Consider the following 12500-nt stretch of genomic DNA (forward strand, 5'->3'; position numbering starts at 1 on the left):
ATCTTCACAAAATGCAGACACGTACGACATACGGCATACGTACGTACACGACCGATAGCTTAACTCCGCTTTTCGCTTCACGGGCGCAGGGTAATGAGTACGTACAATTGTAGACGACTTATTTGATGCACAAATAAATTCCTCCGGTGGAAACCGAGCAGAATTGCATGATGTTTTTGACTGGATGATGTGTGGATCATTGAATATGAGCAAAAAATATCAAAAAAGCAAAAACCATGGCACTTTGGTGGAATTTGTTTCGTAAGCCATTGATTAGACGTTTTGTCCGATGCATCTTCCAAGTTTCAGCTCGTTTCAATGTATAGCCTTTGAGATATGAGCCCCGACACATTTTTGGGCGGACGGACGGACGGACAGACACCAACGTGATTTTCGAGGGTTTTCATTAAAAACTCAAGAATGCGGACACGGACGTTGCTGGAATTTGGAGCATATTACCTCGACCGACAAAGGATTTACTTCTGAAATTTGTAGCCGATTTCGTCCAGTAGAAGACGAGAAACAAATTTTCAGTCCCCGTTTTAATAGTGCGCATACAGAGAAACCGTCCCATAGAAAGGGAGGGGAGCTTTGCCCCTCCCTTGATAAATTAAACAATTGAGAAAGATGCCTTTGGCAGAAAACATGGGGGTTAATCCCCATCTTCTTCGGTCCTGGTTAGATGCCCATTTTCATGCCTGAACGCTCACATCAGAGGCTTTCTGCAAAACCAGTATACTCACCAACTGGACTCAGGTGGATGTATCAATTCCCTGGGGTGGGGAAGGGAAGGGGGTTTGCCCACCTTTCCTTCCGGGAGCATCTTGCCCCACCTGACTCCAACCAATGGGTGCACATTTCAAAAATCGACCCCCCTCCCAAAACAAGATCATCATTAACTACAACTACAACAACGTGGAGCTCTTGTAGACCTGTGACATGTCGTGGGTAAAAAAAACTCCACCAGATGGTGTTGGATGATTTATCGACGATGAAGGACTTGCTTTACATCTTATTTATGCCAAAGCCTCAAGGGACCTTCGACCCATCATGCCTGTGCTGCATACAATGTACTAACCCTGTCGTTCATGTCCCTTGACCTGAATTAGCAAACAATGCTTGTTATAATAAATGTACACATCTCATTTATAGCTTTAACTCGGCAGGGAATTTCACCAGGGCACCTGCACACACAGGTCTACTCTTACCGAGAGATACCATTGGATCTTTAACATTCACAGCCCAAATGCGGATAGAACAGCTTGCTCTGATATGAAGTGCTGTCTCCACCATAACGGTAGTTTTTTTTATCAGATTTCACCCGACAGGGAGCAAATACGTGATCAGACAGCTCAAGGGAAGCGCTTGACTAATTGAGTGAGCTATCCTCCATGGCTTCCAACACCACCCGTGGTTTACCATGCTGGTCCCTCATCCAAGCGCTAACTGAGCTAGACTCGACCGCTTAAGCCACCGAGATCTGATGCGATCAGGAGCATGCGAGCCAATAAATCCTCAAGACATATCCACTAAGGTACGAGTTTATATAATTGGGTGCAGACCTGGATTGTAACTACAATGGCCTGTAAGATCATGGTGTTTGCAAGCTTTGCCTTCCTGAACGATGAGCAAGAACATATGCAGCAGCTGTTCTGCTATGCCCATAAAGGCTGCCCAACTATGGGGAGCAACCAGTGGTTACATCGGCCATAATACCGTCACATCAAGGCGATTCACGGCACACAGAACAGCCTGTGAATTAGAAACCGCTGTTTGACAGAATCTCAACTCGGTCGTATATCCCTACAAGCCTCACGATTTATGGACATGCATAAATGAAGAATGGGGCCTCTTGGTCCTCCCGTGACTGCATGTTCATGACTTGAGAGACATGTATGCGGAATCCAACTCAGCATTGTGCGGTTCTGAACAATCGGTACGAACCGGTGATCCATAGGTGATCATGAAAATGAGCTTATTGTGTTTTGCTCACGTCACCAATCTCATCCGTGCCAGACAGGCCATTTTGAAAATAGTCATCATATTGACAGGGGGCACAATGGCACATGTACCACATTGTTCCTATAAATTTTATCGGACAAAAAAACATGCATTGTACGTTAAAGCTGTGCTTCATTGTTTAATGATCCTTGCATCAATTAAACCAGATATATTTCCAATAACGTATTGATGAATAAAGGATTCCTATGAATATTTAATATCCCACTCATTATGCTGATGATATGCCGAGGCTGGAAGACACATCGAGCTCTGCTGGTCTTTGTTTCCACTTGTTTTTGGTGATTTTACTCTTTGCTTTATTTGTTTTCTTTCTTCTTCTCTTTCTTTCGACCTGTGCTTCTTATGATTGGCAGTAAGTGTTTTCGGTGTTTTCGCACCCTTGGATTCATGTTGCCATTTGGTTTCATGTCTTCTTCTTCTTGTTCATAGGCAGCACAAGGCATTGCGTAGCTTCATTGGCTGATGCCGTGCCCTCTGCCGGTTTGGGTCGTAATTAGTAATTGGTAATTAGTTAGTGGTGCCGGCAATAGGTCGCCTACTTTTCACGAAGGACACCATGGGATCTTTAACGTACACCAACGAATGCTCGTAGTCCTGGCACCAAGTTTAGCGTCCATCCGAGCGACGGCACGCATTGATGAATCACCCTGCCTGTGAAACACCAGGATGTCAGGTTAATAGCTGGGTCGGGATTTTAACTCAGGCTAGACAGCTTAAAGATGAGTGTTTGCTTTCAATGGAGGGGTATTTAATTTTAATATCAGCATAAAGGAAGAAGCAATCCTGTCAAAGACTCTGTTGTCTTTCATGAACTGGCTGGCTGGGTCCTCATTGACTGAAGCTGATATTTGCAGGTATTTTTCATTTGTTTAGGGTACTCGTGACTTCTCATCTGCTTTTTCAAAAGACTGTTGGATCTTCAACCTTCACCAACTGATTCGAGCAGATGGACGTCGTCCATCCGAAGAACGGCCGGTGCATCTTGTGATGCAACACCCTGCCTGAAAAGCATCAATCCGACAGAACGCGAACCCAGAGTAAACAGCTCAAAGGTAAGTGCTCCACTTGCTTACCTTCCTTGTTAGACCCACGTGACCATCGTACGCTGCTCATTTTGTGTTGATCCATGGTAATTCCCTGTGGAGGTCCTGCACCATTGACATGAAACAAGGAAGCGGTTGCACACTGATGAAGCAAATCCCTGGCCCAAACAGCCACGTGTAAAAGTGAAATTTCGCCATGATGATCCTGCAAAGTTGAGTTCCAAAGATACTTTTACAACCTTCAAGTTCTTTCAAGAACCAAACTGGAGGGTGAAGCCAAACCGACACTCAAAAGATAGTCATGTTCTGAATGGTGATGGAACATGTATGAGATCAGGTAAACCATTTCTCTCTGATCACAATAAGTATGTCAGAAATGAAACAATCCACAACCAAAAGGATTAGTGGCAAGCATACTTCCAATGAGTAGGCCTATCAAAGGCAAGTGGATTCCACCCTTTAGCAAAAATGCATTCTAATACCTTGATTCACCCATTGGACCTTCATTTTTATCAGGGTTTCACCGCGTATTTTCACCCAACATGTGCAATTACTGCCCACAGTGAGGTGCTGCTTCTGCATTTTTTTTTTTTTAACAGTTTTCGAACAAGTGTAACAACCCACCACCACCACCTTCCACCCACCACCGTCGCCCTTTCAAAATGCAGAATCTGTCTCTGCAATGGGTGATATTCTGTTGGCCTAAGTGTTGAATTATCAGTGAAGGAACGCCAGCACGATTGCTCATTTACTAGCTTGCTCACCACCAAGTTGTCTAATTTCAGGTTTCAACGCAATACGAAAATCCAATTTGTACAAATTGTAGTCTTCGTAATTCACAGACATTTGGTTGCATTGCATTGTACGCCGCCACCTTCAGGGATCGATCTCACGTGTAGTCATGTTTAGGGTCATCCTATTTATTAGGTTTGGAGCCGGTGTGTGTGTGTGTGTGTGTGTGTGTGTGTGTGTGTGTGTGTGTGTGTGTGTGTGTGTGTGTGTGTGTGTGTGTGTGTGTGTGTGTGTGTGTGTGTGTGTGTGTGTGTGTGTGTGTGTGTGTGTCCAGGCAATAACTCTTTTACCATTTGAGCTTTTGTCATCCAATTTTCAACAGACCTTTACGATGAGAATATGGAGAAAATGATTAAAAATAGGACCACTGGACCTGCAGCTTATCTGGGCTCTGGCCTAATGTTGGAACCCAAATTTGGTAGCATTCTGACTGCTGGGTCTGGAGAAGAAGATTTTTGAAGGAAGTTCCGAAGTCCGCCATTTTGACCTACTTAAAGTCACGTGACCGCAATGAGCTGTGCAATCCCCATTACCAGACAGGAGTGGATCGTTGCTGCCAAATTTCAGCCGGATCGGCGCAGCGGATGTAACATGTTGCATTCTGAGCCCTTTTCCCACATAAGGAAGGCATCATGTTGCATTCTGAGCTATATGCTGCATTCTCAGGTCAGAAAAATGAGAACCAGCTTACTGGTAACAGGGCACTGCATCAGTGGCACAGCCGTGCTTCCAGAAAATTATGCAACCAGCAGCCACAGGCTGTATCTGAAACAACATTTTCTTGAGTAAAGGTGAAGGCGAATTACCTCTGCCACCGAAGGTGAAGGAGGTTATGTTTTCACCCCTTTCTGTCTGTTTGTGTGCAGGATATCTCAAAAAGTTGTGGACGGATCCGGATGAAGTTGTGGACAGATTTGGTGTGTGACAAGGATGAACTGCTGAGATTTTGGTGAAGATCCGGATCCGGATCCAACTACTACAATTTTTAAAATGATTCTTCACCATTGAGAGATCGGGCTAAAAACGATATCGTACTGTAAAGCATGATATTTCAAAAATGTGGCACCCCACAAAGACCAAGAATCCTCTAGAGGGGAACGTGATTCACTGAATTGAACGCTTTGCAGAGATCAACAGAGGCTGCTGCAAGCAGCCCCTGCCAAAATTCTCGTCTGCATTCGATGAGGACCCTTAGGGTAAGGATACGGTCAATCGTTGACCTCTTTGGTGTAAAGCCTGACTGCTCTGGTCACTGGTGCTCAAGCAGATGGTGGCGAACCCTATCAAGAATTATCCGAGCAAAGACCTTGCCCGGCACTGAGAACAGCGTCGCCCCTCGGTGGTTGTTGCCGTTCTGGCGATCACCCTTCCCTTTCCAGAGAGGGACAACAAGACCGTTCTTCCAGTCAGTTGGGATGATGCCTGTGTTCCAGGCAGAGCACAGAATTGCATGCAACGACACGAGTACAGCATTTCCACCAGTCTTGAGAAGTTCAGCATGGATGCCACAGATCCCAGGAGCTTTACCCCATTTCAACCGTTCACTGCAGCCTGTGTTTCCACAAACAAAGGTGGACCACAGTTGATTGGAGGTTAGCAACAGGGATTGGAACATCCCTGACATCCAATTCGACAGCTGGTGGATCGGCTTGGTCCAGCCGCTCAATGTAACCGGCCCAGCGGGCCTTCACTTCTGACTCCTCGGTCAAGAGCCCACCATCCTCTACTCTCACTGCAGTAAACCGAGGGGAGGGGCTTGGAGGAACGCAATGCATGAATTCCCCTGCAAACAGGATGAGAATCACACGACCACAGGTGATGCTCTACCCCCCTCACAGATTCCTCGCACATAGGCCTTCTTGTCCACCCTCAGCGCACATAATTTTATGCCTCAACTCCCTGAACAGCTCAGCTCTGCCATTCAACCTGGCTCTGCGACTCTTGTCAATGGTATCCAGTGTCCCTTGAGAGACAAAATTATTCTTTACCCAAAATGTCATCGGTGCCTTCATTATGACGTAATAATTCGTTGAGTGCAACGCTTGATCTGGGCAGTATGAAAAACAAAATTCTCTGCACTTGTTGGGTCAATGGACACAATTTTCACCATTGCAGCATCTCCTCCTGTTGAATTTTTCAGTGATAATTATGATGTCATATGTCACATGGTGCAGGCGCCATCTTGGAAAGACCGAAAACTTTTGCAAGTCTGTTAATACAGGGCAACACAGGCCAAATTTCTGAAATCCTCAATTTTCATCCGATTGACTTGAAATTTGAAGAGGATTTGTATATCAGCTCACCGAATTCAATATGGTTTGATAAAAGTGACATCATCGATCACTGGTCTGGCAGCAATATTGGATCAAAGAAAAAAAAAACCTCAAAAAAGAGAAGAGTTGGCTCGCACCAAGTCCTCCTCAAGACTGTGCAGGGTAAGTATTCTAGGAATACCATCGAGTTTATATTTTCATTTGTTTACATTGTCCGACAATTCTGTGATGTTCTTCCGATCTACTGGCTTCGATGTCCATCGGTACACAAAATTTCAGCTTTCTACATCACCCGGAAGGTCCCGATCTTTAATATCAGTCAGTGAGTCAGTTGTTCGATAGAGCTTTATACCCATATATTAACAAATATCACCTGTTGCTCGCTTCTCTGATGGGAATACTACCGGGGGTGGAGAGAAAGAGAGAGGGGTGGGAGAGAGCCCTTCCCCTCCCTCTTCACACCTCCACCCTTCTCCTTCTTCCTCCCACCTCTTTCCCTGCCTCCTCCCACCCCACACCCCTCTCTCTTGACTCCCACCCACCCACCCACTCCTCTCCCATCTCACACTTCCACCCTTTCCCTCCCGTCTCCCACAAAGGTACCCGGTGTTGCCCCGGGATCTGACATACATCAATTGCACTGACACAATTAAGCACATAGTTATAAAGAAACGTTTTATTTATCAAGCTCCATAATATTGTACAGAAATATCAACAAAATTGAGCATATTATTGTAATGCTTTTGGGTCGACAACATTGAATGTTTTTCTATCAAGGGCCAGAACATTTAAATTGTTTGGTGTTGTAACTCCAGAACAGCCTTGTTTTAAATTTTCACATGGTGGTTATTTCGATAAGTTAGCAAAGGTGGTAACCTTTTTTTTTTTTAATCAAACTCTTCTTTCACCGTTGAGAGTTATGTCTTTAGATGAGGAGTAAAATTACCTTGAAAGCGATGTGAAGGTGGTGTTTGTACTATTTTAAATATATTGAATAATGAGCAATTACGAGGTCACATGACTACTTCTTCGCCGATCTTACTGATCATTGTAACAGTTATTTTTCACATCTGATACCATATTTGAAGATATTGAAGATCGGATACCATCTCTCCAATTATATAGGTATCCGGGCTGAAATCTGAAAAAAAACATTGGCCTTTTTATAAAGTATTGTACATATGGATCTTCCTCGGAGATGACAACAGGTGGTGGCTTGAGATATGACTTGTGAGAAAATGACTGTTTAATGTGATCCTATAAAAAAAAATTGTCACGATGAACTTTGGGAGCTCAGTGGAGTAAGGTCACAAACACGCCAACAAATTCCACCTGTCACCTCACTGAATATGGAGAAGGTTGGGAGGCTAATAAATCCTTAAATAAATTCCTTAAATTAAAGGAGGCTTATACACTAAGTTATGAGTGTATGAGTTATGAGCTTATACGCCTTCCTTAAATAAATAGGCTTATCCACTTAGTTATGAGAATCGATAATCTCTTGACATTTTCAGATTTCACTCCAGATTTCGACACTTATTTAGTCCACAAGATCCGATCCTCAAATCTGAAATCATATTTTGATTACTGTGTTTACTTTAATTTGGCCGTGAGAGTAGATCGTGTTTGCCCTGCGGCCAAGTACCCTGCGGCCAAGTACCCTGCGAGGTGAAGTTGGGCTGACCAATGATGAGCCTTTCATGAAGGTAAGACATTAATTATCTTCAAAAAGGGTGTTTAAATTTACCCAAATACACAGTTTTCATTCATGCACTCCCTTGGAATTTCCTTAGTATGCATGCAAAGTTTCGAGCCGCCCGGTTTCATGATTTTGGAGTTATAGAGGAGACACACTAATAGTCCGGGAGCCAACCGATCAAAATTAAAAAAAAATTGCCCGGTCTGCTATAAAATTTTTGTGTTGATTTTCATAAAGAGACACCCTTTGAGTATATGAAAACCAATGTTGGCAATGGTGAAACTCTTGCGCAACAACACAGTCAACACTTTTGCGAGCCCCCTCTGATGACAAAATGTTGGCAAAAGCGAAGATGTAGGATGGGGGTATGGGTAATTCATATTGTCCTAAAATCATAACCACTAAACCTATATACACAAATGACCCCTCATATTAAAGAGGAGTTCATTTCCTATATCACAATTGGTGTAGATTTAACCTACCTACAATTGACAAGGTTATATGTCAAACAACAAAAGATTTATGCAACTCAGAAATGCTTGACTATCAATGGGGTCAGGAACAAGAACATACTTTTACATGCCATGGTTTTAAGGAAGATAAAATTAGAAATGGATTAACACAATATTGTGACATGAAACATCCTCTTCAGAGGAAGAGTCACTCTCTGAAACAACTCTACCACATGAACCTCTCTGACGAAGGCATATGCATGTCACTCAGCAAGGCACAGCAGCCTTTTTGCATGAACATCGTTTCAGACATTTGGATAATTTGCACATGCAAGACACAGTTTTGTCTATGTTTGGCTTGGCTGGCTTAGACATGAGAATTGGGACCAGTTTTCCATTGATAAGGGTTCTGCCAAATGTTGTGGCTGGGGGAAATGCTCGGTCACTGAGATGTGCATGTCTACACAGAAGCAATTGATACAATGCTCTTAAAACAAGGAAGTAAAACGCATCTTCTGTTGCTGGCAGTGACCTAAGGTCTAATTTTGAAGAGACAAACATATGCTGCCTGAGGGTATCCAAACAGCTGAACCCTTTTTGGCCATGCAGAGCAGTCCAGTATACTCTGGCCTCATCAATGACACATTCTGTTGCTGCCATTTCACTATCTCTTCCAAAATCAACAAGGTGGGGAAGGTTTCCTATCAGTCCCAGAGAAACCTGTGCCGCTCTTCTTTTCACAGGAACACAGGCATCATCCCAACTGACTGGAAGAGGGGCCTTGTTGTCCCTCTCTGGAAAGGGAAGGGTGATCGCCAAGACTGCAACAACTACCGAGGGGTGACGCTGCTCTCAGTGCCGGGCAAGGTCTTTGCTCGGATAATTCTTGATAGGGTTCGCCACCATCTGCTTGAGCACCAGCGTCCAGAACAGTCAGGCTTTACACCAAAGAGGTCAACGATTGACCGTATCCTTGCACTTCGTGTCCTCACCGAACGCAGACGAGAGTTTCGGCAGGGTCTGCTTGCAGCCTATGTTGATCTCTGTAAAGCGTTCGATTCAGTGAATCGGGATGTCCTCTGGAGGATTCTTGGTCTTCGTGGGGTGCCACCGAAACTGATCGATCTGATGTCTGAACTCTACTCTGGTACTGAGAGTGCTGTGGAGTGTGGTGGTACCATCTCTGACTTATTTCCAGTTGTTACTGGAGTTCGTCAGGGATGTGTACTTGCCCCCACACTTTTCAGCACTTGTATGGACTGGATTTTAGGGAGGATGTCGGAGAGATAAAGTTGCGGTGCATCGTTTGGCAATGTCAAGATCTCGGACCTTGATTTTGCAGATGATGCAGTCATCTTTGCGGAGACTTTAGACATCCTCTTGGGGGCCCTCGAGGTGCTGAATGAGGAGTCGGAGCCGTTGGGATTACGGATTTCTTGGGTCAAAACTAAGATCCAGGCTTTCGGTGACATCTTGGATGCTGCTGTCCTGTCTGTGTCTGTTTGTGGTGAGGATGTTGAGGTCGTGGATAGATTCACTTACCTTGGCAGTGATATTCATGTCTCCGCAGGTTGTGAGCCGGAGGTCAATAGACGTCTGGGTCGGGCCTGGGGAGTCATGGATTTACTGGATCATGGGGTGTGGCGCTGCCGGTACCTGTGCGGGAGGACGAAAGTCCGAGTCTTCAGGTCCTTGGTACTTCCAGTCTTGCTCTATGGGTGCGAGACTTGGACTTTGACCAAGGATCTGAGACGGAGACTTAATTCCTTTGGTACCAGGTCTCTTCGAAGAATCCTTGGCTATCGCTGGTCGGATTTTGTGTCCAACGAGCGGTTGCTGAGAGAGACTCGGATGAGATTTGTTACCTGCATAGTCCGTGAGCGTCAGCTGCGGCTGTATGGACATGTGGCTCGTTTTCCTGACGCTGATCCTGCTCACCAGATTCTCTCAGCGAGGGAGTCTCATGAGTGGAGGAGGCCAGTGGGCCGACCACATGCCTCATGGTTGCAGCAGGTTGACCATCATCTCAAGGAGATGGGGATGGGCCTGGCATCTGCCTGGGGGCTGGCCAGACGGAGGCCCCTGGAGTACCGGCGGAAAGTGGACGCAGCGACGCGCTGTTCTGGCACATGCTCCCATACCTGACCTGACCTCTTCTTTTCCCCTTCTGAATGAGTAGCTCACTGTGTCACATCCACACAACACATATGTGCACAGAAGTGTGGCTGCGACATCAAGAGGATTTTCTGGTACTTCTTGCTCAACACTTCTACCAGCTCATGAATAGGTAGGTATTGATTCTGCCGTTGTATCCAGAGTTCTTGCAATGTGTTCAAGCAGCAGAAGTGATATATACACAGCATAATTATGTCTGTATCTGTTGCATGCACAACAGCTCGATGGTGATCAAGATATTCCACACAATACGCAAGATGAGCAATAATCCTTGTGTCTGCCTCTTCATGTTCTTCACAAGGTAAGTCCAGAACTGAACTTGATGCTGATGTGATGGAAAGAGTGTGACCTTTGTTTTCCATCATACCACCAAGAATGATGGTCACTCCATCCGGAATAGCTTCAGGACTCTCACAAAGGGAAGTGCCAATGAAGTTCTGAAGATTTCCTTTATTTCTTGGATTCTTCATGAGTAAATTCCAGTCCGGAATTTCTAGACTCTTGGATGGTGAGAATTGTCTTGCCTGGTCTGTCTGGTTTCTCCTCTGCTGCTCATCACCCTTCAAAGTATGGCTATCATCAAAATCATCCTGATCACCAATGATGTTGACACAGTTGCACATTTCAGGTTTCAACTGCAGGAGCTTGCGAAGATACAGCTGGGGAAGTTCACCAAATGTTTTTGCACCCATTTTTTGGTATTTATTTACAAATGCCATTGTGTCTACCAGATAAACTGTGTATAGGTCACTCTGTGGTAATGATGGCAGCTGTAAAACAACATCCTGCTCAGCTTCAGCAATTAGCACTGCCACGAAATCAGACTTGTTGCCTTTACGCATTACAAACCCCTGTGCTAAGCGTGGATCAACCTCAAACAGGGGTGATGGATAGTCTGTCCACTCATGGGAAAATGCAATCTGTCTTGTGACTGGGTCGGCATCTCGATAGAAACACAGCACACGTGTAGTTGCAGTCTCATCTTGATAGATCCTGATTAAACTCTGTTTCCTTGATGGTTTTGATTTCTTCTGTGAGGAGAAAGTTACCAGCGTCAGTGGTTCAATCTTAATAGAGACCACCTCTTCTGCTTTCATAATGGCTTCCATGCCCTTAGCTTGAGCATGGACCAAGTCTTTTGAAGCATCCTTCTCACCAGTTGCTCTATTGAGCAGATCCACTTGGTTGTTACACTGGAATGGGTTTATCATCTGCTGGCATATCACTTTCTTGATCTCCTCAACATGCATATGTTCTTCTGTTGCCTGCTTCTGTGTTTCTCCATGATGAGTAGATTCCTGTTGGCCTAGATTAGCCATAGACTTTATGTTCTCTGATACAGCTGTGAGAAATGGTGCTGTTTTCACATATTTATCTCGAGCAGCTGGTGCCTGAGATATGCGTTTGAACAGAGATGTCTTCCCTTCATTGTTGTATGTCTGCTCCAGGGCCATGTCACTCCAAACACCATTGAATTTTCCTTTGGAAGAGTGAACTGTGAAGTACCCAACCTGGATCCAGCAAACCTTAACCGAACTGTGTTCAATAGAGTAAGAGGATTTTGGGGGTAGGGGTAACTTTGGTTGACAAAAATGTTAATTTTCTCTTTAAAAATTGATAGAACTCAATCAAATTTGCTGTTTTAAATAGCCATGGATACCATGTTCATATCACATTAAGAGAAATTAGTATTCTAATGCAGCATCTGCCTATGATAAGAAAAGTTCTAAAGGCCATCTTCAAAAAACGTTATTTTTAAGGCATTTTTCACAAAATTATGTACTTTTACGAGGTTTACTTCCACAAAGGCAATTTTTTTTTGTCATTTTACAATGCACTGATTGAATTCTTACATTTAGTTCACATTTATTTTTCATGAATGTGATTTTTTAATTTTTTTAGAAATTTTATTGACAATTGCTGTTTTATCAAATTTTTCAAATCTTCCTCAAACAAAAACGTCCGCCAAAATTTTTCGCAAGAGCTTATGAATTGCCAACATTGGTTTTCATGAACTGCAAACATATATCTAAACATCCTGGGG

The 12500-nt window shown here is 44.2% G+C and overlaps 1 protein-coding gene across 3 annotated transcripts in view; it reads left to right on the plus strand.

The window, feature by feature from the left end:
- The window catches only part of LOC147031004 (uncharacterized), a 38093-nt gene extending 30112 nt beyond the window's left edge, over positions 1 to 7981 (plus strand). For 2 of the 3 annotated variants that reach the window (XR_015056625.1, XM_085875649.1), the window contains 2 exons: positions 2896 to 3074; positions 4724 to 7981. The gene's annotated coding sequence lies outside the window, so the exon portion shown is untranslated. Of the gene's footprint in view, positions 1 to 2876; positions 3075 to 4723 lie in introns of all 3 variants that reach the window. The other variant, XR_015056626.1, reaches the window with a different exon arrangement.
- Positions 7982 to 12500: the final 4519 nt, after the last annotated feature.

Source organism: Eptatretus burgeri, chromosome 3 (assembly GCF_056783735.1).
Source record: "Eptatretus burgeri isolate ZD-2024b chromosome 3, Ebu_testis_v1, whole genome shotgun sequence".
In the NCBI taxonomy this organism is placed as follows: Eukaryota; Metazoa; Chordata; class Myxini; order Myxiniformes; family Myxinidae; genus Eptatretus; species Eptatretus burgeri.